This window comes from Pinus tabuliformis, chromosome 8 (assembly GCF_031772625.1).
Source record: "Pinus tabuliformis cultivar Carrire ecotype Pingquan chromosome 8, CPIR1, whole genome shotgun sequence".
NCBI lineage: Eukaryota > Viridiplantae > Streptophyta > Pinopsida > Pinales > Pinaceae > Pinus > Pinus tabuliformis.
Window position 1 is genome coordinate 1,368,020,179 of NC_142294.1, and position 24,955 is coordinate 1,368,045,133.

Genomic DNA, 24,955 nt, shown 5'->3' on the forward strand with positions numbered 1-24,955 from the left:
GCATGCATTTGGCTTAGTTTCCTAATTCTTTGTATAAATTTTTCCTTCTCTCTAGGAGTATGCATCCCATATACTGCTAAGATTTTGATCCACTCTTTAGTCCCTATATTCTAGAAGTGTCCAGTCAGGATTCGCGACATTCCTATCCAGTAATCTACCATTACCTTTGTCGGGTTCCATAGTATGGTGATTCCCCCCGGACTTCCTTTTGCATCCAATGCTACTACTTCGAATCTTGGTTTCATTTTCTGTAGGATCTCATGTATTTTTCTCCTGTTACCTTTGTTTCCTGGAGGAGAACTATTTGAGGCTTTTCCTTTCTCAACCGATCATGTATGTATCTATGTTTTCCGCGGTTGTTAAGGCCCCTTATATCCCATGATAACACTATCATTGGTTAACTTTATTAAGTTGTTGGAATACCGTTGATAGCGGTACTACCCTTCCATTGTTTACCATCATCTCTCCCATTATTTGGATTGACTCCTGCAGATTTATTCTCCCTCTTTTCTTGCCTCCTTTTACTTCTATTTTGTTGTTCTTGTGAATTTTATTTTTGCATGCCTAGCTGCTCTACTGTGTCTACTTGTATTTCTCCTTGGATAGCCTTATATTTCTCGAAATTTTCCTTGTGCAGATTCTTTTGGTCCTCTGGGATGAATCTTTCATCCAAATGCCTCCACTCATTGAATAGTATTTTCAAAAATTCCTCTTCCATGCTTAACTCCTCCCCCCTGATTGCATATGCTTCCATTACCATGAGATATATTCGTTCCTGCTCTTATTTTTCTATTAGATCTATTTGGGCTTTCCTATTTGGGGTTGTTTTTTATTTACCCTGACTACTCTCTTTTTCTTTATCCTGATAATCCATTGTTTCTGTCTCATTTTCTATTTCTTCTTCTTCTTGCGATAACTCATATCTATTTTCACTAGCCGTTTGCTTTTGGTTATTGTTTCCTGGATATTTTTGCCCTCTCATGGTCTTCCTCTCGTGCTTGATCTCTTTGAACCCCTAATTTTCCTCCTATGGGGGTTTTATTTGATTCACTTTTAGATCCAACCGTACTTCTTGGTTCACCGAGAATTCTTTGAATAAGTGGCCATACTCATGGCACCGACGGCAGCAGAATGGGATATGCTCGTAGTCCAAAGTCTGTTGCTAGATTTCTTCATGATATTCCAGTTCTATTAATTTAGGGATGGGCTCTGAAATATTCATATACACGCAGATCCTAGCATATGAAGTGTAACGGCCCCTTCGTGTGGTTTCTGCGATTTTGACAAATCTTCCTATTGAGTTTCATATTCCTTCTAGAATTTTCAGGTCCCAGAAATCCATTGGAAGACCAAAGAGTCGTAACCAGACAGGGGTTGCCAGGAATTGCTCTTTATCAGGGTTATAACATTCTTCCCAGTATCTCATGAACAATCCTGCATTATAATGAAAATATGGACCGTTTTAAAAAATTCTTTCCTTATCTTGCAAGTTTGAGAAGATTTCCGTAAAGAATCCTCTGGCTCCCAAATTGAGTTCTACATGGCCTTTTGGTTTCCATTTCTGCTGGATCCATTTTATCAGGTCCTTCTTTGTCAGCCAAACGCCAGTAAATTTTCATATCATGAGGTGATCCTTCATGTAGTTGCGATATTTCTCTAGTTTTTTTAGAGGTATTACAAAACTAGATTTCTCTGCTACGCATGGCAAACACTTCCCTCTACTTCTTGCCTGTCATCTAGCTCCAAGGACAGGGCAATTAGTGGGGCCTACCACTTCTAGGGAGCTTGCATGCTTGCTGGATTTCCCACTTGACTCGCAAGTTGTTACATTCTAGTAGGAGGGGATCGCTCCCCCCCCCCCGCCCCTGAAGCTTGCATGTTGCTTCCTTCTCTCAGTTGTCTATCATATCTAGTCGCTCCTCCTGTATTGTCAGGGTTTGTGCAGGTTTTGGAACCCTAATTATTCTTCATCTTTTTCAAAGCATTGGTTAACCTGTTATGAAAAAAAACCAATCACCAACAATGCCTTTTTGTGTAAATATTGTTTTCAAATTGATTATAGCAGTAAAGGTTCTCCATAAACACCTCCTTGGAGTTTCCAATTCATAAAGAGGTCTCCCACAAAAATTATTTCAATAGCCCTGCTTAATGCTCTTGAATATTGTGAGTATTTTATTTTTGTAGTTAATAAAAAAATGACTGATGACTGAGATAATAACCATGAGTAGCTATGCTATCATAAGTGGGAAGGGTGAGGGGGTCTAATAGATTTCTTCATGTATAAAATTCTGTGTTTTTTCTATCTATCTTACCTTATCATTTTTGTCTTATTTAAGCCATGTGTAATGGAGAAAACCATTCCTAGGATTAAACAAAAACTCCTATAATCTAGCAATGCGTCTCCCCTACATTCTTAGAACAAGAAGAAGTAGTGGGGGAAAGTGGAATTCATGCATGGAAAATTATAATAGATGGAGAGAGGTTGTTATAAAAGAGAGAAATTACCATATAAATGAGATCAACCATGAAAATGAGGATATACACTTGTTAAGAAGAGCCAAGGAACTAAAAAATTTAGAAGAGTTTTGAGATAATAGCTAGACCTTTCTATTTCCACATTAAAGAGCATTGGAGGGAGTAATTTCTAAAGGACTATTTAGCAAAGAAGGAAGTCATCCTTTTGTTGTTTGGGGTAAGTAATATGGATACCTAGAGCTCTTATGTCTTCAAGAAAATTATGTAGTGAAAATTATTTTGATTTGGACCCCATTAAGGATGAATTCAAAGTCTCACTCTTCTTACTTCACCTTGGTGGTATCATAGTGTGACTAGGGGGTGGAGTTCTACAATGAATACCTTATAGTTGGGTGGAAACCACTGGGTCTTGTTTGATTTATTGGTCATTTTCTTTCCATACAGATAAATCATTTATCTCTTTTCTTGGAATGGGTTTGAAATATTATATATATTTAGTGAGTCTTGTTCTCTTACTGGAATTTGTTTATGGTGATAATTCTCTATCAAGGGGATTTATTGCATAATTTTTTCAATCTGGGTTGAGTTCTTATACAAAAATGACATGTTACAACATAAAATAGCATTGCAAACTTTGCTTGATCTCACTATTCAATCACATGGGAAAAAATGTGTGCAATGATTACTATGTAGGTACAACATTATAATTAATTTAATTGAATATCTAGTTTAGTTTTGCAAAAATATTTTGTCTTTTACATTCTATGTTTTGTGTTTTGACGTTGTGCAAATTTAAATACTTTTTTGGGTTTTGAACTACTATCAAACTCTGTACAACATAGTTTTGTTAGAATGGCCTTGGAGTCTCTATTTGTAACTAATATCAAGGCAGGTTATTTAAAAAGTTATCCAAAACCATTACATTGAATGGATTAGATTTTTTAATGTGTCATGTTGTTGTATCTAAATTAATATGTCATGTCTCCTTTTATTTCCATTTATTTAGAATTATGTGGATGCAAATATAACCATATTCTAACCATGATTTAGGTGGAAAAGCATAATAGTTTCATTCCACATTTTCACCAGTTCCATTTTTCTAGAGACAAAGGATGTGTTTGTGCATGCATTCATGTGTGTGATAAGAGAGTGGCAAAGGAAGGAGTCACTATGAGATTCCTAACTAGCAAGTTGAAGCTAGTGGTAGGTTATAAAGACATTTTAAATTCTTGATAATAAAGTCAAGGTTTATTTAGTCATGTCTATAATAAGCATATCAAGGTAATCTAGGGTTTGTCTTATTTATAAAAGTTTTACAAGTGCGCTCTCTTGGTGAAGAAGGATGATGCATTAGTACAACCTTCTCCTTTATCCATTATATATTTTAGTTTCCCACATAAATCAACAACAAAGCAAAGCAAGAATTACAGTTATGTATTGATTACTCTTTTCACAAAAGAATTTTCTCGTTAATGTTTATAGAAATACCATTTGCAATGATTTTGAATTTCTCGTGATAGTTATTTTGTTCTCAATGTGAATTTGACAATTAAGTAAGATAAAAAAGCTTCTCGTATCATTTATCCTTAAATGTTAGCATCGCATTGAAACTTATGGGAATGAGTTTCCTTAACATGTATAGTGTTCTTTAGTAGGGTAATCCTTTTGAATTTCCAATTGGACATGAAATTCCAATTTGTATTAAAGGGTAATATTGGACATTTATTTAAGTCTTGGACTATTATCCTGTTACATAATTTTTGGAGTTTCATATATTAGTAGTACAAGCCTTTAGGTTTTATTAGAATTTTATAATATAAACTCTTACTCATTTTTTCTATATCTTCAATACATGTAATGCTCAGCTAGAGATTAGGCAACTCTGAATATGGAAAATTGTGAAATGCCACACCATAAAGGGGATACAATTTCCTCTTTCTGAGTTATTGTTATAGAATGGAATATCCAACTTAATGGCTCGGAGATATAGGTGTTAAGGATAGTGTGGATCACATACCTTTAGATAACCACCAACAACATATATATATGATATTGTAAAATACAGAGATGGTACAATTATTGAGCAATGATCAAATGAACAACGATTCTCTCTATAAGTCCCTCACACAAACGACTTTCAATCTATACATAAAAAGTTTGGGTCTTATGAATCTCATCTCATCAATGAGAATGCACCAATATGTTTCAACATTTCTTGGAGCTTTGTAAGGAACTAACCATGTAAAGGGTTCATGTCCTTAATAGGAATCTTAAGCCATGCATGTATGTTAAACATGATAACTTTAGTAGGAGCAAGAAGCAATATTAGGCAATGTCCAGAGTTAGCAGCAATAAATAGTATTAGGCTATGACTAAAGGTTCCTTGAGAAGATAATGCTTCTTTGATGCAACTTATAAGGTATGATTTCATTGTGCTTGCAATGTCTTAGATGATCATCTTCAATGGTTGTTTTGATTCCATTGCTTGTGAGTGTTGTGGCACTATATTGAATGAGTTAGTTGATTTCTAGACAATATATTACTGGAAGGACATAGGGGATCGGGTTCTTGTATGACTTCCTGAAACCAAATTTGTAGGGTGACTATCACATGGATCCATTTTGAATATGTACCTAATGTCATGGGAATGTTTTGGAAACTCTCTTTAGCAACATCAAACTCTCAATAATATTTTTGCAATTTCACCTTTCGTTGCAATACTAGTCACAACTTGAGTATTATCACAACTCAACATCTCATTTTCTAATGTCTTCTCAACTACTCCGTTATTGGCAATTTTCATCTTTCCACCATCCAATTTTCCATCACTTTCCTAAAAATATACATGTTCAATCAATTTTGCACCAATAAATCTCTTTTATCAAATAAATTGTATTAAAAAAATCTTCTTTAACATCAAATTTAATTATTTAATCATAACCCATAAATTTTGTAATAAATTTATTTTATGAAATAAATTCCTAAGTAAAATTTATAATCAAATTTATTTCTAACCAATATTATGATGAATTGTAAATCAATCTTTTATGCTATGCAGTTCACATATGTACATATAAATATTGAATAGTTATGTACTTTTATTAAATAATTTTTAAATAAATAGACTTCATTGACGATGTCCCTGCCCATAATAAAATTAGAAATGGTATATAAAATCTCGAACGTGTGATACAGAAGAATTGAATGGAACGGGTTAGTCCATAAAAAGAAATGAACAAAACGTGTTGCTCTAGGAGGAGGCATAAATTCAGCCTATCCACAACCATCTTGACATTACCATTACATACATATAGCAATAAATTAAGTAACGATGATGTTATTTATGCTTGAGTAGATCTTGTTAATATGTGTGTGTCAAATTTGACAGGGCTACAATTTAATTCTTTTGGTGTGATTTTATTGTTTTTCCTAATGTTTCAAGTATTTAAACTTTATTTTTGATGTAATTTGGTTATATATTATTGGAATAATAAATTTGAGTCGTTAAATTTGTATAAATTTAGTGTTTAAAGTTTGTTTAAGATTTTACATTTTTTTATGCATACAAAAATGTATTTGTAATAATTTTACAATAAACTATACTTTAAATTTTTAATAAAAGAAGACAAAAATATAGAATAATTAAACTTTACCTTAATTTATAATTAGTTTGAAAATTTTATATTTTTTTTTTGCTTTCAAGAGTATTTTTTTTTCAGAAAGAAAAAGCGAAATTGTATTATATTGAGTCTATATAACTGCTCCAGATAGTACATTTACATGCTAATTGAGGAAGCTAAGAACATATGACACAAAACCAGAGGAAGAGATCCTCTGAGAAGGATGTCGAAGCTCAAAAACATACACAGATACAAATATATTAGACACCTCCAGCATAACTAGGAAGATGATCAGAGATAGATATAGTCATTCATACCATACAAATGCTTGAAAACCAAAAAGGTAAATAAAAATAGACCTGAAGGACATAAGCAAGAGATTAAAAGCCAGGGATAGCAAAATCCTGAATGATAAAGGACTCCTCGCCAGATATTACCTTCATGGACCAGGAACCTGTACCTAGTTGAAGACCCTCCTTTGACAGGCAGTCCGCTTGCTGGTTCTGAGCTCTGAAGATGTGCTGAATGGAACACCCTCTCATAAGTCCCCAAAAAAACATGATCCTGTCCATCCAGTCTACCAGGTGAGGGCACCTGATGAAGCTTTTACCATTGACATGATCGACCATGGTTTTGGAGTCCCCATAAATAGAGATGGAATGAATGTAAAAAAAAATACAGAAGGCGAGAAGACCCGCAAGGGCCTTCGCCTCTGCCATGCTGTTTGTGCCCTTACCTGCATTCCAAGAAAGACTATATTGGAGATTCTCGTCCATAATTATGAAAACCCCACAACCGCAAGAGTTTTGCTGAGCGGCGCCATCAAAAAAGGCCCTCGGGGACCTGAAAAGAGAAACTACTTGTCCATTTCTGTTGACAGCTTTCAATTTGGGCAACTTTTTCGGGACAGAGTCGTAGATGAGAATTATGTGTTGTAATATATCCTTGAGAGGCTCCTTTGCTTCTTTGAAAATTATGTTGTTCCTCCACCTCCAAGCACACCATAGAATTGTTGAAAATGCAACAAGATGATGGAGCTTAGTGGAAAGGAGTCGCCTTCACTAAGTGGGCCTGCAAGCTATTTTTGGCGCAAAGTCTATTTTTAGACTATGTCTATTTTTAGACATATGGATCATGCTCTATGAGTTGCAGGATGCTATTTGTGGATGATTGGTCATGTTGGTAAAAATAGATGGACTTCTATTTTTAGACATATGGGCGGAGTCTATTTTCAGACTGCCAGGCTAAAAATAGAACAGTCGAATATTATTAGCTCATAATAATATTTGGACTATAAACATTATCTTATCCTCTTGGAGCACTTTAGTTTGAGCTACAGATGTGGCACATGCAGCTGTCAGAAGGAAATACACTTTTCTTGTGGTTCAGTTGAGTTATTGCATGGTGGACTTCAGTTAGAACTCAAGTGGTTGAGTTTCGGTGGAGTTGATTGAGGAGTTGATGGAGTTGTGTTCAGTTAGACTTGGTTAAACTAGTTGTATTTAGTCTAACTGCAGAATACACTAGTGATGAGTGATGTGAATTAATTTTTAATTAATTCACTAATTATTAACTCATAAAGCAACTAAAGAATACATCAGTTAACTCAGTGCATGGACAGTTCAATGGAGACAGGTGTTAGAGGTTGAGATTGCTATCAGTTGTGACTATAGTTGTGCATGAGATCTTGCACAATCAATGGATTGAGTAATGCCAATGAGGATTGTGTGGTTCAACCAAGGAAATACGAGTTTGGATCAGCCATTCATCATTATTCTCATGCAGGATTGTGCAGTGGAGGCAAGCAGATAGTGGAGGAGATTTGAACCTGTGATTGATTCAGATCTGAGCTAGTTTTGCGTGTAACAGGTGGAGATAACACTGAGTACTTGTGAGGAGTATTGTACTATGTATTGTTACATGTTCTCAATCATTATAATATACAGATAGTGTGGGGATTTCAGCTGTATGCTTTCCCCAGGTTACATACTGTGTTAATGTGCGCATGCGATTGATGTTTCATTGTTTTTAATGCTGCTAAATTGATGATCAACGTAGAGGAGGTTATGTATTATGCATGTATTCCGCAATAGTGTATAATTGGGATAATCTATGTGAATAAGTGTCATATTATTCAAAATTTCTACATGGTATCGAAGCAGAGTTGATCATCAGATCTATTATTCAGAAAGTGTTTACATTTTATTTCTTCAGGCAGAGTCTGTAATCGGGCCAGGTAGCCTCTGGATTCATCCTTCTTTGGAAGGGGAGATATCCGGTAAAAGCCCATACAGTCAATATCTATATGAGAAATACTTTGTTCTCACGAATTTTAGATCAGAAGCAGTTTAGTTTTGAGCTGGTGGAATTCGAATTTGCAGCAGTTTTCTTGGTGTCAAAGTTGAAATGTCTTTCAACGGATTGCGATTGGAGTATGCTCTTGATGGCAGCTCGAATTATATTGCATGGAAAGACAGGATGGAGGCGGTGTTAGATGACAATGGGCTGAAGGAGTTCATAGAGGCTAAGGTCCCAAAGCCTACTGATACTGCGCAAGTTGATGCTTGGCAAAAGAAGATAGCAAAGTGTTGAAGGACTCTGTTGGAGGGTGTGAAGGATCACATTGTGTCCAGCCTGCATGGAAAGGCTTCTCCATACTTGATGTGGAAAGCGTTGACATATCTATTCCAAAGCAAGAGCGATCAGAGGAAGCTAGCACTCAAGGATAAACTCAAAAACATTAAGTGTGAGAATGGAGACAGTATGCCCAGGTATCTCACGAAGTTCACCCAGTGCCGGGATGAGCTGGGAAGTGTGGGGGTGACTGTTGATGATGAGGACTTGGTGAGCTTGGCTCTCCTTGGTCTTCCGAAGATTTGTCATTCTTATCAGGACTATGTCAATGGTCGGGAGAAATTGCCAGGATCGGAGAGACTTTGGTCGGATCTTGTGCAAGAGGAGATCAGGCGGAATACCAGGGATGGATCTTCATCAAAGGCATCTGATGAAGAAGAATGCGCTTTGGCTGCCAAAGCAAAGAAGGGGAAGGAGAAGGGTTCTCTTTTCGAATCCAGCTCTTCCAATGATGGGAAGAAGGTTGACAAGTCGAAGGTGAGATGCGTTCGTTGTCATGAGTTGGGCCATTATGCTACTAATTTCCCCAAGAAGAAATCCAAGAAGGGATCTGGGGAAGGATCTGAAGGTGAGGCACTTGCTTCACAATTTGAGTTGAATTTCACACTCTTCGCATCCATGGTTTCATCCATGGTGGGAAGTGGTTGGTTTCTTGACAGTGGAGCTTCTTTCCACATGACCGGTGACAAAAGTTTGTTCAATACTTTGGAGGAGAAAGATCTCCAGATACTCATAGTGATGGGTAATGATGAGAAGTATAGTGTCTCAGGTGTAGGCACGGTTATTTTTCAGAGGGAGCATGGAGCTCGCCTTACCTTGACCGATGCCAAGTATGTACCAGGATTGAAGAGAAACGTGGTGTTGATCGCGATGCTGGAAGACAAAGGCTGTGATGTAGTCTTCAGTAAGGGAAAGGTTTTCCGTAGACACATCATCACTAGACGGGTGAAGCAGATTGGTTCACGGGTCAAGAACCTGTATGCTCTTGAGGTTCAAGATGCATGAAAAGCCTTGAGCAGCGAGGCAACTGATGGAGACTTGGTGGTTGAGAGGGATCGTATATTACCTCTCAACATGCAGAGCCAGAAGAAGTCTCAGGCGATTGTGGAGGAGCCACGATTGGTGCAACAGCTTCAGGAGGGTGTGGAGCAGCCACAACAAGGGAAGCTGAGAGGAGATCGAGTAGAGACATCTACTCATGCAAAGACCTCCAGTAGGGGGAAACTTCGAGCCAGGTGGGTAGAGGGATCGCATGCAGCCATACCTCCAAGTAGGAGGTGGGGTGATGTGGATTGATTGTCCCAAGGAGGAGGGGTAGGATCCTTGAGGTACCCAACCTCTTGGATGAGACCTTGCTACGAGAGCCCCGATGTGGAGTAGCAAGAACTGATTGATTGGGTAGAGACAAATGCGGATGGAGCGGCAGAGAGAGCGACAGTGTAGGGAATCCCAAGGGGACAACGCATAACTAGCAGGCTGCAGCGATGCGAGAGGCACAAGTGTTTTGCACGATGCTAGGTGGCACAGAGAGGTGTGCAATGGTTCGAGATGCATGGAGTTGTTGCAGTAGTGCAAATTTCAGAGAGGGAGCAGTTGTCAGCAGCAGGTAGAGCTTCAGCATCAGAGTATGTTCCTAGCCCAACGGAGTGGTCAGTTGGGAGTGTTTTTTGTTCCAAGTGTTGTTGGAGCAAGTGGACCGGGCAAATGTGTTGCATGCAGAACATTCCAGAGTTGTAGGATAGGGGTTGCAGATAATCCATATCTTGTTGAGAGAGAGTGTTGAAAATGCAACAAGATGATGGAGCTTAGTGGAAAGGAGTCGCCTTCACTAAGTGAGCCTGCAGGCTATTTTTGGCGCAAAGTCTATTTTTAGACTATGTCTATTTTTAGACATATGGATCATGGTTTATGAGTTGCAGGATGTTATTTGCGGATGATTGGTCATGTTGGTAAAAATAGATGGACTTCTATTTTTAGACATATGGGCAGAGTCTCTTTTTAGACTGCCAGGCTAAAAATAGAACAATCAAATATTAGTAGCTCATAATAATATTTGGACTATAAACATTATCTTATCCTCTTGGAGCACTTCAGTTTGAGCTATAGATATGGCACATGCAGCTGTCAGAAGGAAATACGCTTTTCTTGTGGGTCAGTTGAGCTATTGCATGGTGGAATTCAGTTAGAACTCAAGTGGTTGAGTTTCGGTGGAGTTGTGTTCAGTTTGACTTGGTTAAACTAGTTGTATTTAGTCTAACTGCAGAATACACTAGTGATGAGTGATGTTAATTAATTGCTAATTAATTCACTAATTATTAACTCATAAAGCAACTAAAGAATACATCAGTTAACTCAGTGCATGGACAGTTCAGTGGAGACAGGTGTTAGAGGTTGAGGTTGCTATCAGTTGTGACTATAATTATGCATGAGATCTTGCACAATCAATGGATTGAGTAATGCCAATGAGGATTGTGTGGTTCAGCCAAGGAAATATGAGTTTGGATCAGCCATTCATCATTATTCTCATGCAGGATTGCGCAATGGAGGCAGGCAGATAGTGGAGGAGATTTGAACCTGTGATTGATTCAGATCTGAGCTAGTTTTGTGTGTAACAGGTGGAGATAGTACTGAGTACTTGTGAGGAGTATTGTACTATGTATTGTTACATGTTCTCAATCATTATAATATACAGATAGTGTGGGGTTTTCAGCTGTATGCTTTCCCCGAGTTACATACTATGTTAATGTGCGCATGCGATTGATGTTTCATTGTTTTTAATTCCCCAAAATTGATGATCAACGTAGAGGAGGTTATGTATTATGCATGCATTCTGCAATAGTGTATAATCGGGATAATCTCTGTGAATAAGTGTTATATTATTAAAAATTTCTACAAGAACGATAATAATGAACGATCTCCATGAATCTCTTTGCCCACTCCACCAATCAAAAGCAGCATGCATAGAAGCATGAGAGACAAGAGGGAAAACATATAAAATTTCCAATTCGTGCCATATTTGCAGAATATATTTGCATTGGAAGAACATGTGAAATTTTGTTTCCTCTTCTAATTCGCACATCAGGCACCTACTCGGCCCATGCCACTTCCTTTTCTTTAAATTCTCCCAGGTTAGATTTTTATTGTAAAACACCAGCCACGAGAAGTATATTAATTTGGGAGAGCATCCTGATTTCCAGGACATTTATCCTTCTTAAAGGCCTTCATAACCCCTAAAATTTCTTCCTCTATTATAGGCTGGAAGAGATCTTCATTTTTTCCATCATCAAACATTTGAGGGACCGGATCAATACCCCATAGGACATCCTGAAAGCTACTATTTTCCCTTCTTTTGTATTGGTCTTTAAAATGTCTCACTGCTGCCTTTGAGATTTCTTGCTGAGAGAAGAGAAAACCTCCCTGACCATCACTAATTTTCCATATAGTGTTCTTCTCCCACCTGGAATTTGCATACTTGTGAAAAAATTTAGTGTTCCTATCACCTTCCTCGAGCCAGATCGCCTTGCTCTTTAATCTCCATAAGGCTTCCTCCTTCTTTAGAATATTTTGCTTTTTTTCTTTCGAGCTCATTTAGGCGGCATCTCATGCTAAAAGGGAGAGAGTTAGCTTTCAAAAACTTGGAAATATCGTCCAGTTCCTTTTGTATTTCTTGTAGAGCCAATCTGTCCGACTGTCTTTTTTTATGTTGCCATTCCTTTACCACTTTTCTCATTGAGGACATCTTGTCTCTAAAGGTCATAAAAGGAGGAAGCGAGCCTTTTGCAGATAATTCCTTCCAAACTTTTGTTATTTCTTCATTGAAAGCTGGGTCCTCTAGGCATGTTCTGTTGAATTTAAAGGGGTACCCATTCCTATACCCCTTTTCCCTCCAGCTGAGAGAAATTGGCCTATGGTCGGAAATGAAGACATTTTCAATGGACGAAAAAGGCATGCCCATTTTGTCAATAATGCTGACATGTACTATAAACCGATCTATCCTTTTTGCAATGTAGGCCTCTTCTATTCTTCCGTTATCCCACGTAGGCGACATTTTGGGCGGGGCAACATCTACAAGATTCCTGTGGAGGAATTCATACTTAATTCGATCTGAGAGTGGATCTCTCTTCCTGCACTTTCCCCATCTTTCTTCCGAGCTTAGAGTAATGTTTAGATCGCCTGAAATCATTAATGAATCAATGTCAAAGATTTCTGAATCAAAAAATTTATCCCAGAAGTGAGTCATGTTCTTATAAGGGGCATAGATATTCAAGATATTGATGGGACAGTTATATCCTCTAATAAACGTTGTGATGAGAATTCCAGCAAAACATTTGTAGGCTTTAGCTTTGATCCACGAAGGATCCCACATAACCGCCAGCCCTCTCAAAAGTCCCTTGGCTTCCGAGGCTGCCATATGCGACAAGGGAAACATTTTCCTGAAATAAGAAATGGACACCTGTTTACTGTGCATGGTTTCTTGTACTAGAATGATTTTTGGCTTGGCTGAGAAGAAAAGCTCTTTGAGCACCACTAATTTGAGATCTGCTCTCAGACCTCGGATATTCATTGATATGATGAAAGTCAATTGAGGAGATTTCCAGCCGCGCTTGCTCTAAGAGGTTGATTCTCTGTCATGTCAATGATGGGAATGTCCACAAGGGACAGGTTCCTTACTGCACAGTCCGCATATTTTTTCCTCCCCCGATAGTGTCTACTACCCCCCTTATTTTTTTCCTCATTGTTGTATTTTTAGCAGAGTTTGGGCTAATGAGCGGGGGCGAGGGATTCTGAGGTTTATGGATGGTTAAGGGCTCCATCTCGAGAGATTTCTTGCTTAGAAGAAAATCTAGGTCACTGTCATACAAATTTGTTGGAGATGAGACCGGGGAATTTAAAGGGGTGGCAGATACCATCGGCTCTTTGCCTTTTGAGGAGGGAAAATGGATTTTATCGGGCGTAGGCGAGGAAGATGAGATGAGGATGGATTGGGATCCCACTTTAAAATCCTTTGGCTTGGAGATCGGAGGGGGAGGAGGAATTTCTTTTTCATCCTTTGGTTCTGGGGGGGGTGAGCAAAGAAAAGTTTGTAACTCTTTTTCGGCGCTAAAATCAGTTATAGAGAAAGATTTCGGCTTGGAACCGAGGCACAGAGAGCGATCTTGAGAGAAATACTGAGGAGATTGAATGGTTCTGTTTTCCAGATTCTTGAGATCTTGAACAACCTCCAGATCTGTCGGAGTCAAACTGGCTGTAGGAGATAGCTTCTCTTCATCAGAGGACAGTGGTGAAGCTGCCCAGACCTTTTCATGATACACCCTTCTTTTTATAATCGGGCGCCGAGGGCAATTTCTTATTAGATGTCCTGTCTTGTGACAAGCGGCACATCTGAAGGGGATACCCCAGAAGTCTAGCCTTTGTTTTATTTTTAAGTCCCTCCAGGCAATCTCTATATGATCCAGAAATCCTCCCCTGTAGGCCTTTTCAATAAGTATCCATGCAATGCGCTTGTCTTTTTCCCCTAGACACCATGGGTCAACATAGACAAATCTTCCAATGGAATTACCTATCTCTGTTAAAGTCTCCTTGGACCACATCTCCAGAGGAAGATTTGGGAGCTTGACCTAGATCAAATTATTTGAGGGGGTGTTTTTCAAAGGGTTGTATCCTATATACCACCTATGGAGTGCGAGGAAACTTCTTCCATGTACCCAAGGCCGAGTCTGAATGGCTTCTACATCACCAGCGCTTAAAAAATGAAAGCAGTACCACTCCTTCATGAGCTTTGATACAATGGGAAGGTATCCGATCAGCGGCTTCCACTGAGACACAAGCCAATTTCTCATCGCGGCATCATCCATTTTTGGAAAGTGCCATCTACCCACCAAGGCAAGGTCCTGGAGGCTTTCTATACGCTCAGACAAGGCGGTACTATCCAGTTTTAAAGCAGTAGGCGGAGGAGTGGTTTTAACGGGGTTCCGGGTCTTGTTATAACGATTTGCATGTTCATGCAAAACTTTTTGTGACCGGTCTCTATCCTTGTCAGCATCTGGCATTGTTGATTGAACGACCACGTCATCCAAAGTAGATTGCCAACCTCCCACTAACGTGGAACCTCCCCATTCTTTCTCAGCCTGTATGGCAGCGCGTATCATGGCCTCCATGGCCGATACGTCTGACCCACCCTCCATGCGCCTCCAATTCGTCCACCTAGCTTTGACTGTAGGATTTTTGTCCTAGATAGATTTCCAAATCAGGTTTTATAAACCAGGAATAAATGAGCAGCAGTCCGGCCTCTGAATGAAATGCCTGGATGATATAATGCCAAAAGTGGGGGATAAGACTTTTCTGACAAAGAAACCTGGCGATCTGAAGACTCGGTAAGGAATGTTTTAATGGGCACAGATATAGAAAATCCTCCCTTCCAAGGATAATAACTAGGGGATGGATTGCCAAATCAGGAGATTGTCAGCTATAAATGAGCATCTGACTAAGCACTGAAAATAAGACCTGGATTAGGTAATGCTGGAAGTATGAATTAAGACTCTTCTGCCAGAGGACTCGCTATTCGAGAGAGGCTCGGGAACAGATATGGACAGCTGTCCAAGACCAATAACTAAGATTTACTGCACTCAATTTGGCAAGGTGAAATGGCGTCGGTCTTGGTACCTTATCTCAGTGCCATTTGAAAAAACCGGGATAGGACACTCAAAACCCCGGTCCCGTGAAGAGGTTTCTGATCCCGTGAAGTGGTTTTGGAGGGAGAGAGTTCTGAATCCTGCTCATGAGCTATGGCGAAGAACGGACCCTATCCAGTATTCTACCAAGACTTACAATGGAGTCTTTCAGCTTCTATGAATAATTTAACTAGATGATGAGTCTTGGCAGACTATGCAACAACAGTAAATTTCAAAAATGCACCACCAGGTTCCTATCTTAATTCGAAAATCTGAACAGGGTTTATAGATTACTACAGACTGCTTCAGTTTGTGTATGAAAACCCAAAACATGCTGATAAAACCAGACTCTAAGCAATGGGACTTAAAACTTTGCTGGAAAAACCCGATTTTTAACAGAGATGCTAAATACTGGCCAAATTATAACTCGAACTTTCTTCCCATCTATAATCTTTTTACAACATCTGAGCTAGGATAAACATCAGTCTAAACAAGCTCACTATGACTATGAAACGCTAAAAATTTTCAAACGAGTGCCTGCATTTCAGGAGCTTAAAGAGGAACTGAGTAAACTGTAAAAAGCGGAAAAAAGAACAAGAGAAGACTGACCTCTTACCGAGCGCAAGCCGAGTGGAGAGCAACTTTAAACCTCCAGCAAAACCAAAACCAGAGCTTCGACACCGGAGATGATAGTGAAAGAGAAAGAAGGGAGAGACTAGCTGCAAGGTCGACCCTGCGCGGACTGAGAAGAAATGCTGGCCAAACTTCTTCCTTCCCGCAAAGGCTGGATTTGTAGAAGCTACTAAGGATTTGAGACCGGGGAGAAGTAGAGTGAGCGTGTCAGTCTATGGAATGGCATGGAGGGTCATAGGGCCATATTCTGACAGATGGCTAGCGCGTCAAGTAGCAAACGTGCATGGGCATTCAAACAAAAACGTCGGGATAATCGTGTCGGTGAAAAGCAGAAAGTTAGACATGCATTGGCTCCACGCATTCCTGCATTGCACTGATAGGCTGTGAGTGAGAGATAGTCATGGCGGATGCGACCTGGTTGGTTGCCTTCAGCATGCAGCTCCACCAATTGCTTGAAAACTAACCAAGTATTGTTGTAATACCATATTTGAGTTGTTAAATTTGTATACGTTGAGTACTTAAAGCTTTTCATGGTTATGAATTAGTTTATGCATTCAAAAATGCATTTCAAACAATGAAAAATAACAATCTTACCAAGAATTGTATGATCATATTCTGGCAAAAATAACAAGAATGTAAAACATTTAAAGTTCATTTAACTTGTAAAGTAGTCCAAATGGTCTTCAATTTTACACTTATTTGGGTAATTTTTTTTTATAAGTTTTGCACAAATTTTGGCCAAAAAATGTTGGAATGACATATTAGAATTGTTATATCTATATGCATTGAGTGAGTCAAGGGTTTTTTCAAGGCTCTAAATCCCTTCATGCATTCAAAAATGCATTTCAACCAATCAAAAATAATAGTGTCACAAAGAATTGTATCCTCAAGTTCTAGCAAAAAAAAAAGAAAAAAAAAGTAAAAGAAATAAACTTCACCTGGAGTTATTATTAAATGTTCTGCATTTGTCCCTTTTCCTTGGTATATATTTCTTTATGTGTTTAGCAAAATCCAACTAAAAATTGTTGAAATGGTAGATTTAAGTTATTAAAGTTGTATAGATTAACCAATATAGGGGCTTTCTAGAACTTTAAATCCATTTACGCATTTAAAAATGCATTTCAAACCACATAAATTACTTGTATCTTGGGATTATAGAAAAAAAGTGAGAAGGCAGAACATTATACTTCACCTTTAACTTTTCCTAATCTAAATGTTCAACATTTTTTCCCTTTTCCTCGTATATATTTTATATGTTCTGCCTAAATTTTAAACAAAAAAAAATTGTAATGTAAATTTGAGTTGTTAAATTTATATAGACACTTCAAAAGTTCAAAAATATATTTATATATTCAAAATTGCATTTCAAATAATAATAAAATTAACAATTTTATTTTAATTTTATTTTTCAGATGAAAAAAATATAGGCTTTTATTATAAAATATACCTAATAAAAATATCAAAATTTGAAATTATCTTCTAGATCCATCTCATTTAGATTATTTTTGCCTAAGATCCTGAAGATCATTTCAATCCTTAATTCTGAAAAATTAACGATCTCATGTTCATTGACAGTTTCAGATGGAAACAGTTCCCTCCAAATTGACATACCGCAAAATCAATAACTCTTGGAGCAGAGGAGAATTCGATCTACAAGTCAGAAGCAAACCGGAAGCCTCCAAGCTTTTCGAAATGCTAAACATACGCTGTATTTGGTTCAAAAACCATCCCCTGGATAGCCAAATTCATGCTGCAGCTGACACTACCTGAAGCGCTTCGTTTCTGATGACAAATCCCTCCATTTATTTTCTAGTTATTTCGCTTGAATGCTTCGTATGAATTCATGGCAGGTAAAATGACAGGGAACAGTCTTAAAATGAATTGAGCAGCAAATAGATTTTATCGGATAGAGGAAGTCTTAACCGTAAATCCATTGAGCAGCAATTAGATTTTATTGGACAGAGGAAGTCTTAACCGTAAATCCATCCATTTATTTTCCAGTTATTTCGCCTGAATGCCGAGTAGGAATCCATGGCAGGTAGAATGACAGGCAATAGTGATTGAGCTGCAATTAGAATTTACTGGATAGAGGGAGTAGGAATCCATGGGAGGTAGAATGACAGGCAATAGTGATTGAGCTGCAATTAGAATTTATTGGATAGAGGAAGTCTCCACTGTAAGTAATCCGAAGAGTGAGGGCAAAATCATCGATCCATTTATTTTCCAGTTATTTCGGCTGAATGCCGAGTAGGAATCCATGGCAGGTAGAATGACATGCAATAGTGATTGAGCTGCAATTAGAATTTACTGGATAGAGAGAGTAGGAATCCACGGGAGGTAGAATGACAGGCAATAGTGATTGAGCTGCAATTAGAATTTATTGGATAGAGGAAGTCTCGACTGTAAGTAATCCGAAGAGTGAAGGCAAAATCATCGTTTTGGCTGCCTGTAAACTTTAGACGCCGTTGCCGGCGATCGAACCCGGGTCACCCGCGTGACAGGCGGGAATACTCACCACTATACTACAACGACAATGTGATATTTTATATTTCAGCTGAATTTTCAAATTAAATATTATATATTGAAAGATAAAAAAAAACTACAAACACAACTAACGAATATAAATGAGTAGTGATAATCACAACTAGTAATAGAAATGAATCGTTAAAGGTGCATCCAAATTCATGGCTTCGTTTTAATTCTGAATGAATGGTAAGATTTTTGTATTTAAGTTTCTGTGATTCATAATGAATCAAGGAAAGTCTTTCGGTAGAAATCATATAAGAGAAAATTTTCACTGACGGAAAGGTTGTTCATCTGTGTTGGAATATACATTTTTCAATGCGATTATCGTGATCCAGTCTCGCCTATCATTGTACTAATAAGCAGAGATTTGTGTTTAAATAAAATAAGGCATTGTCTATTGAGGCACAGAAATTGCCTAGACAGTCAAAAGTCGTTGGAATCCAACTAAAAAAAATTAGAAAAATTTCATAGTAGTAGTGTCTAAATCATGTTTTTGATGGAGGAAATGGATTTAACACCCTCAAAAACCTCTACGGCATTTAAAATCTTGAAGTTTGACAACTATAGCCTGGATTTACAACAATCCCTACCATATTTAATCAAAATCTTGCTGGTATTTCCATGATTCTCAAAACAATTTTGCAAACTGATTAGACTACAACGTTAAATAAGACGATTCCTTAGTTGCGGTGAAGTTCTTGAAAGTTTTTAATACAAATTCAATTGATCTGTGATTTTTATATGTTGAAAATAGAAATATTTACCTTCATTTTCATTATATATTCTATTATACTATACTACATTTTCAAAAGAAAAAAAAGATCGAATGATTTCCTTTTACCATGGAGAGATGGTTTCAAAGGAAAAATAAAGTTGGGATGACTTCCCTTTTACCATGGAAAGATGGATGGTGTATCTCATTCTCATAAAAGATAGTCACTATATACTTTCCCAACATATACCTCCTTAGTTTTGTACTTTCACAACATATACCTCTCTAATTTTGTTTTGTCCTCCATTGCCTTCCATTGCCTTCTTTCTCATAAAGCTTCATTTTTACCGAAAAAGGGGAATCCCATGGCTAATCCATCACATCCTGGACACTCTCACTAAAATGATGGATAAACAAAAACATCAGGGCACACTTGATTAGTTGCTTTAAACCCTTCAATGTTCATTTATTAATAAAACATAGGGATTTGTTCCAATTATGATTACTAACACATGAAAAGTATGGTCAGACAAAAATCTAATTCTTTCTTAGTAATGTGTATGCTCTCATTCCAAATGAGACAATGTGATCAAGATTGAGTTTGTGTTCTTCATTGTTTTGCTCTATTATATCTAAGGTGTTCAATAAATGGATAATTTTTCTCTTGTGAGGTTTTTGATGTAATTTACATTAATATTCCATCTAAAGTAGTTTGATTTTAGTAAGTAGAGTTTGTGTAATTGGTTGAGGTATTCTTAGGTATTTTAGTTATGTTAAATATGATGTCTTAGTTCGTAAAGATTTTTTTATTATTTTTTCTCTATAAATTAACAAATTCATTGGCCAACTTTTGCAAGACTATTCACATTTTTTCAATTTAAGGATGAATCTTAGTTGAGTTTATGATAATCTTAGAGAAAGTTGAAGCAATGTAATGGATTAATTTGCCTTATCATTTTTTTGAGGAATGGTGCATAGAGTTGCAACATTTAAAATATAAGTTACTTAAAGAAAAGGCATTTCCTCTTTATATGATGCCTTTCAATATAAGTAGCCTACAAATCTTGAATTCAACTCTCTTTATTAAGAACATCAGAGGGACCAAGTGTAATAAGGTAGAACCCTAAAGTAAGTCGAGCTAGTTGTGTGGCTTCAAGAATGTGTGAGTACAATGTTGTAACTTAGTGTTAAAATCTTGAATTATCTCCTTCTATTGGAATTTGAGCTTGATCAATTGCAATACAAGAGCCTTGGGGTTTTGATATCCCCAAATGTTTTAAATAAAGTGTTCTCAAACTCTTGCTATTCATGAATAGAACCTACCGATAAATTGTAAAACCAAGTTAATTTTCTATCTATGAAGGTAAAAGGAATTGGTCTACAAACGATGTCTTCAGCATGAACATTAAATAATCAAATAGCCTACATAAAAGGTTTAATGTGTTCTTCAACTAAGACCTCCTTAGCAGAATTAAACTTGTGTAGATCAATTTTGACATTCTTAGGTAGAGCATGGAGTTGGTCAATAATTTGTAATCAATTTTCAACTAGTAAGGTTTGTTGTTGTCAAATCAGTATCATTATGTTTAGTTAAGGGTTACGCTGTAGGTTAAGGTGGACATCTTGTATAATAAGATTCAAGTAATTCTTCCCTCTTAATAGTAATGCTTATGGAATCAATTTTCTCTTATGGTTAGGTCATCGATTCTAAGTGGGAGATTCCTCATAGATTATTATGACTCAACAACAATACACATATTATACACATATTGGAGTACAATTCCTTCTTGTTTGGAAAAACTTTGAGTGATCCTTCGAAAGATTTATGAGGTAATACTTACATTATTCAAGGCTTGTTTGAACTACCCTAAAGAAGGTTTGGCAATTTCTTCACCTCCTAAGGAGTAAGAAAAATTTTGTTTGGTGACCTCAATTCATCTCTAGCATCATGGGATTCCTCTCTCCGAGTGTGGGGCTCAAATTAGATACAGTTCATTGTTTAGTTACCCATATGGCCAACGATTTTTTAGGTGTAACTGTTACTGGGTGAAAGTGAATGACAGAGGCTCTGGATGATGATTAGTCTAGCTCAATGCGTGGCTCGATCGCTGGTTTTCTTTGTGCACTGAATGACAGAGGCTCTGGATGATGATTAGTCTAGCTCAAGGCGTGGCTCGATCGCTGGTTTGCTTTGCGCACTGAGATCGTGAACGAGGATCTCAGCCTGATATAACCCTATCCTTTGTAATACGAAACGCGACGGGATAAGAACTTTGAATTGCGGTTGCAGACCTTAGTAGAAAATGATCCGGACAAAACCTCTCCCTGGTGTTTAATGGAAGTAATAGGCTTACAGGCCTTTACTCACGGTCACGAACTCCTCCGGTTCGAAGAATCTTTCCCTCCCTAAGCTAGAGTGCGATAATCACTCCGCAATGTCTATTGTTCCCTCCTGCTGTCGGACTTCGAGAGTGAGACCAATATAAGATAAACCCTTGCATCTGCAACCATGGTTACAATTACTATGGCCTATGCCAAAACGGAGATGCGGGGTATCGATCCCCGTACCTCTCAAAACGAAGAAGATGGGAACCATGCTCTCAGCAAATGCAATACAAGATAAAACCGAAATGGAGATGCGGAAAATCGATCCCCGTACCTCTCGAAGATGGGAACCGTGCTCTCAGCGAATGCAATATAAGATAAAACCCTGGGAACCATGGTTCCCAGCATGGAATATAAGAGAAAACCCTGGGAGCCATGTTTTCAGCATGGAGATGCGGGAAATTGATCCCTGTACCTCTCGAAGATGGGAATCGTGCTCTCACCAAATGCAATTTAAGATAAAACCCTGGGAACCATCTTCTCAGCAAATTGGCCGGGAAACATGCTCTCAACAAATGCAACGTAAGATAAAACCCCCCTTGCTTCTGGCGTATAGCGAAATGGAAGAAGATGGGAACCGTCCTCTCAGCCAATGCAATATAAGATAAAACCCTTGCATGTGACCTATACCAAAATGGAGATGCGGGGAGTCGATCACCGTACCTCTCGAAGATGGGAACCGTGCTTTCAGCAAATGCAATATAAGATAAAACCCTGCGAACCATGTTCTCAGCAAATTGGACAGGAAAACCCTTGCATGTGACCTATACCAAAATGGAGATGTGGGGAATCGATCACAGTACCTCTCGAAGATGGGAACCGTGCTCTCAGCAAATGCAATATAAGATAAAACCCTTGGAACCATGTTCTACAACAAATTGGCCGGGAAAACCCTTGCATGTGACCTATACCAAAATGGAAATGCGGGGAATCGATCACTGTACCTCTCGAAGAGGGGAACCGTGCTCTCAGCAAATGCAATATAACATAAAACCCTGGGAATAATGTTCTCATCAAAACCCCTGCACATGGCGTATACCGAAATGGAGATGCGGGGTATCGATCCCCGTACCTCTCGCATGCTAAGCGAGCGCTCTACCATCTGAGCTACATCCCCATCTGCAGGCTTTATTACTTATTGATCTTATAGACTACTTGTTTGTTTCATAATTATACAGTACATACATAACCATCAGTTTGACTTGGAAATCTTGGAATAAGGAATGAAAGGTTTTAAATGTCGTTGCCAGGATCGAATTTGGTTACATAATCATCAGTTGCTGATAATCTTCTTTCTAGACAGATAAGTCATTTATCTCTGTTCTTGCAATGGGTTTGAAATATTGTATACATTTGGTGAGTCCTATTCTTTTATTGGATTTTGTCTATGTTGATCATTCTATGTCAATGGGATTTACTGTATAATTGTTTCAATCTGGGTTGAGTTCTTGTAGCATAAACCACACAAGTTACTGCATCAAATAGCATTGTATACTCTGTTCAATCTCATAGTTCAATCACTGGCATGGGAAAAAACTTGTGCGTTGGTTACTATGCAGATACAACATTATAATTAATTCAATTGAATATCTAGCTTCACTTTGAAAAAGAATTTGTATTGTACATTCTGGGTTTCATCTTCTGAAGTCTACTCCATACAACATTTTTATGCTAGAAGAACCTTGGATACTCTATTTATAACTGATATCAAGGCAGGTTGTCTAACCCTTATCTTGAATGGATTCGATTTTCAACCTGCCATGTTGTTGTACTTAAATTTATATGCCATGTCTCTTTTATATCCTTCCATCTAGAATTATGCGATGCGAACATAACCATCTGCTAGTAGTGATTTAAGTGGCAAATATTAATGGTTGCAGCCCACAGTTTCATTGTTGTGTTTGATCGAGAGTGGCAGAGGAAGGAGTGGCTGTGGGATTTCTCACCCGCAAGCTGAATCTAGTGGCAGGGGAAGATGGAATTTTAAATCCCTGATAAATAAAGTCGAGGGTTATTTACTCATGTCTGTAACAAGGCCCAGCCAGGTAATCTAATGTCTGCCTTGTTCATAAAGGTCTTACAAGTTCACTTTCCTGACGAGCAAGTTTGATGCATCAATATGACCAACTCCCTTATTCATTAGATACTTTAGTTGCCCACATAAATCAACAACAAAGCAAAGCAAGAATGTTCAGTGCCAATTACTCGTTTCACAGAGGCCTTTCTCGTTAATGTGTACAGAAAGACCATTTGTAATGATTTTGAATGTCTTGCAATAGCCTTTTTGTTTTCAATGTGAGCCTGACAATTCTGTAAGATAGAAAAGCTTCTCCCACCATTTATCCTTGAATGTTAGCGTCTCATTGAAACCTGTGGGAATGAATTTCCTTAACATGTGTAGGGTTCTTTGGTAGGGTGATATTTTTCAATTGCCAAGTGGACTTGAAACCAGGATTTCAATTCGTATTAAGAGGGGAATTCTGGACATGTTATTAAGTTCTGGACTGTTATCCTGTAACACGATCTTTGGAGTCGCATATAATATTAGTACAAGTATTCTGGCTTTATCCGAATTTTAGAACACAAACTCTTACTCCTCTTTTATATGCCTTCAAGACATTTAATGCTCAGCTTGATTTTTGGGAACTCTTGAGTATGGAAATTTGGGAAATGCCACACTATGTAGGAGATACAATTTCCTGATTATTGCTATGAATGGAATCTCAAATTTAATGAGCTAGATACATAGGTTTAGATAATAAGTAAATTATTGGTGACTTACTGAGGATAAGATAAAATATGATAATTATATTTATGTCTAACTAATGACCATAAAGTAGGTTAAAGGGACTGCTGACTACAATGATGTCTATACAATGCGGAAGAACTAAAGGTCTCCTATAAAAAGTACAATGCATATATGTTGAGGAGAAAGGAAAAAATTACTTGTATGTTGCAATACAATATGGAGATGTATCAGAGCTTGGTTAGAAAACTGAGAGCTAATTGGAAATGTTACAATGGTATCAGAGCTCGGTTAGAACACTAAGGGCTATATAGATTGAAGGAAGAATGGATGCCAGCATAAATATCAAGACTCTTTTCACTAGGTAGCTTGGACCAGCGTAACTTTGAAATTTGAATATTTGTTAAGGACCTAATTTAGAGAGCCAACATAGGAAAGCTATTCAAGTAATTAGATTCAATGATCTAGGTGGATATTGGTGGCCACCCGCCAAGTCCACTTGGACCCCCACCATTGTTTTTTTCAACTTTTCAGTTTCCTTAATTGTAACACA

At 37.8% G+C, this 24,955-nt stretch overlaps 1 non-coding gene across 1 annotated transcript; it reads right to left on the minus strand.

The window, feature by feature from the left end:
* Positions 1 to 22,700: 22,700 nt before the first annotated feature.
* Positions 22,701 to 22,773, minus strand: TRNAA-AGC (transfer RNA alanine (anticodon AGC)). Its single transcript has one exon. It is a non-coding gene; the product is annotated as a tRNA-Ala (tRNA).
* Between the last annotated feature and the right edge of the window lie 2,182 nt (positions 22,774 to 24,955).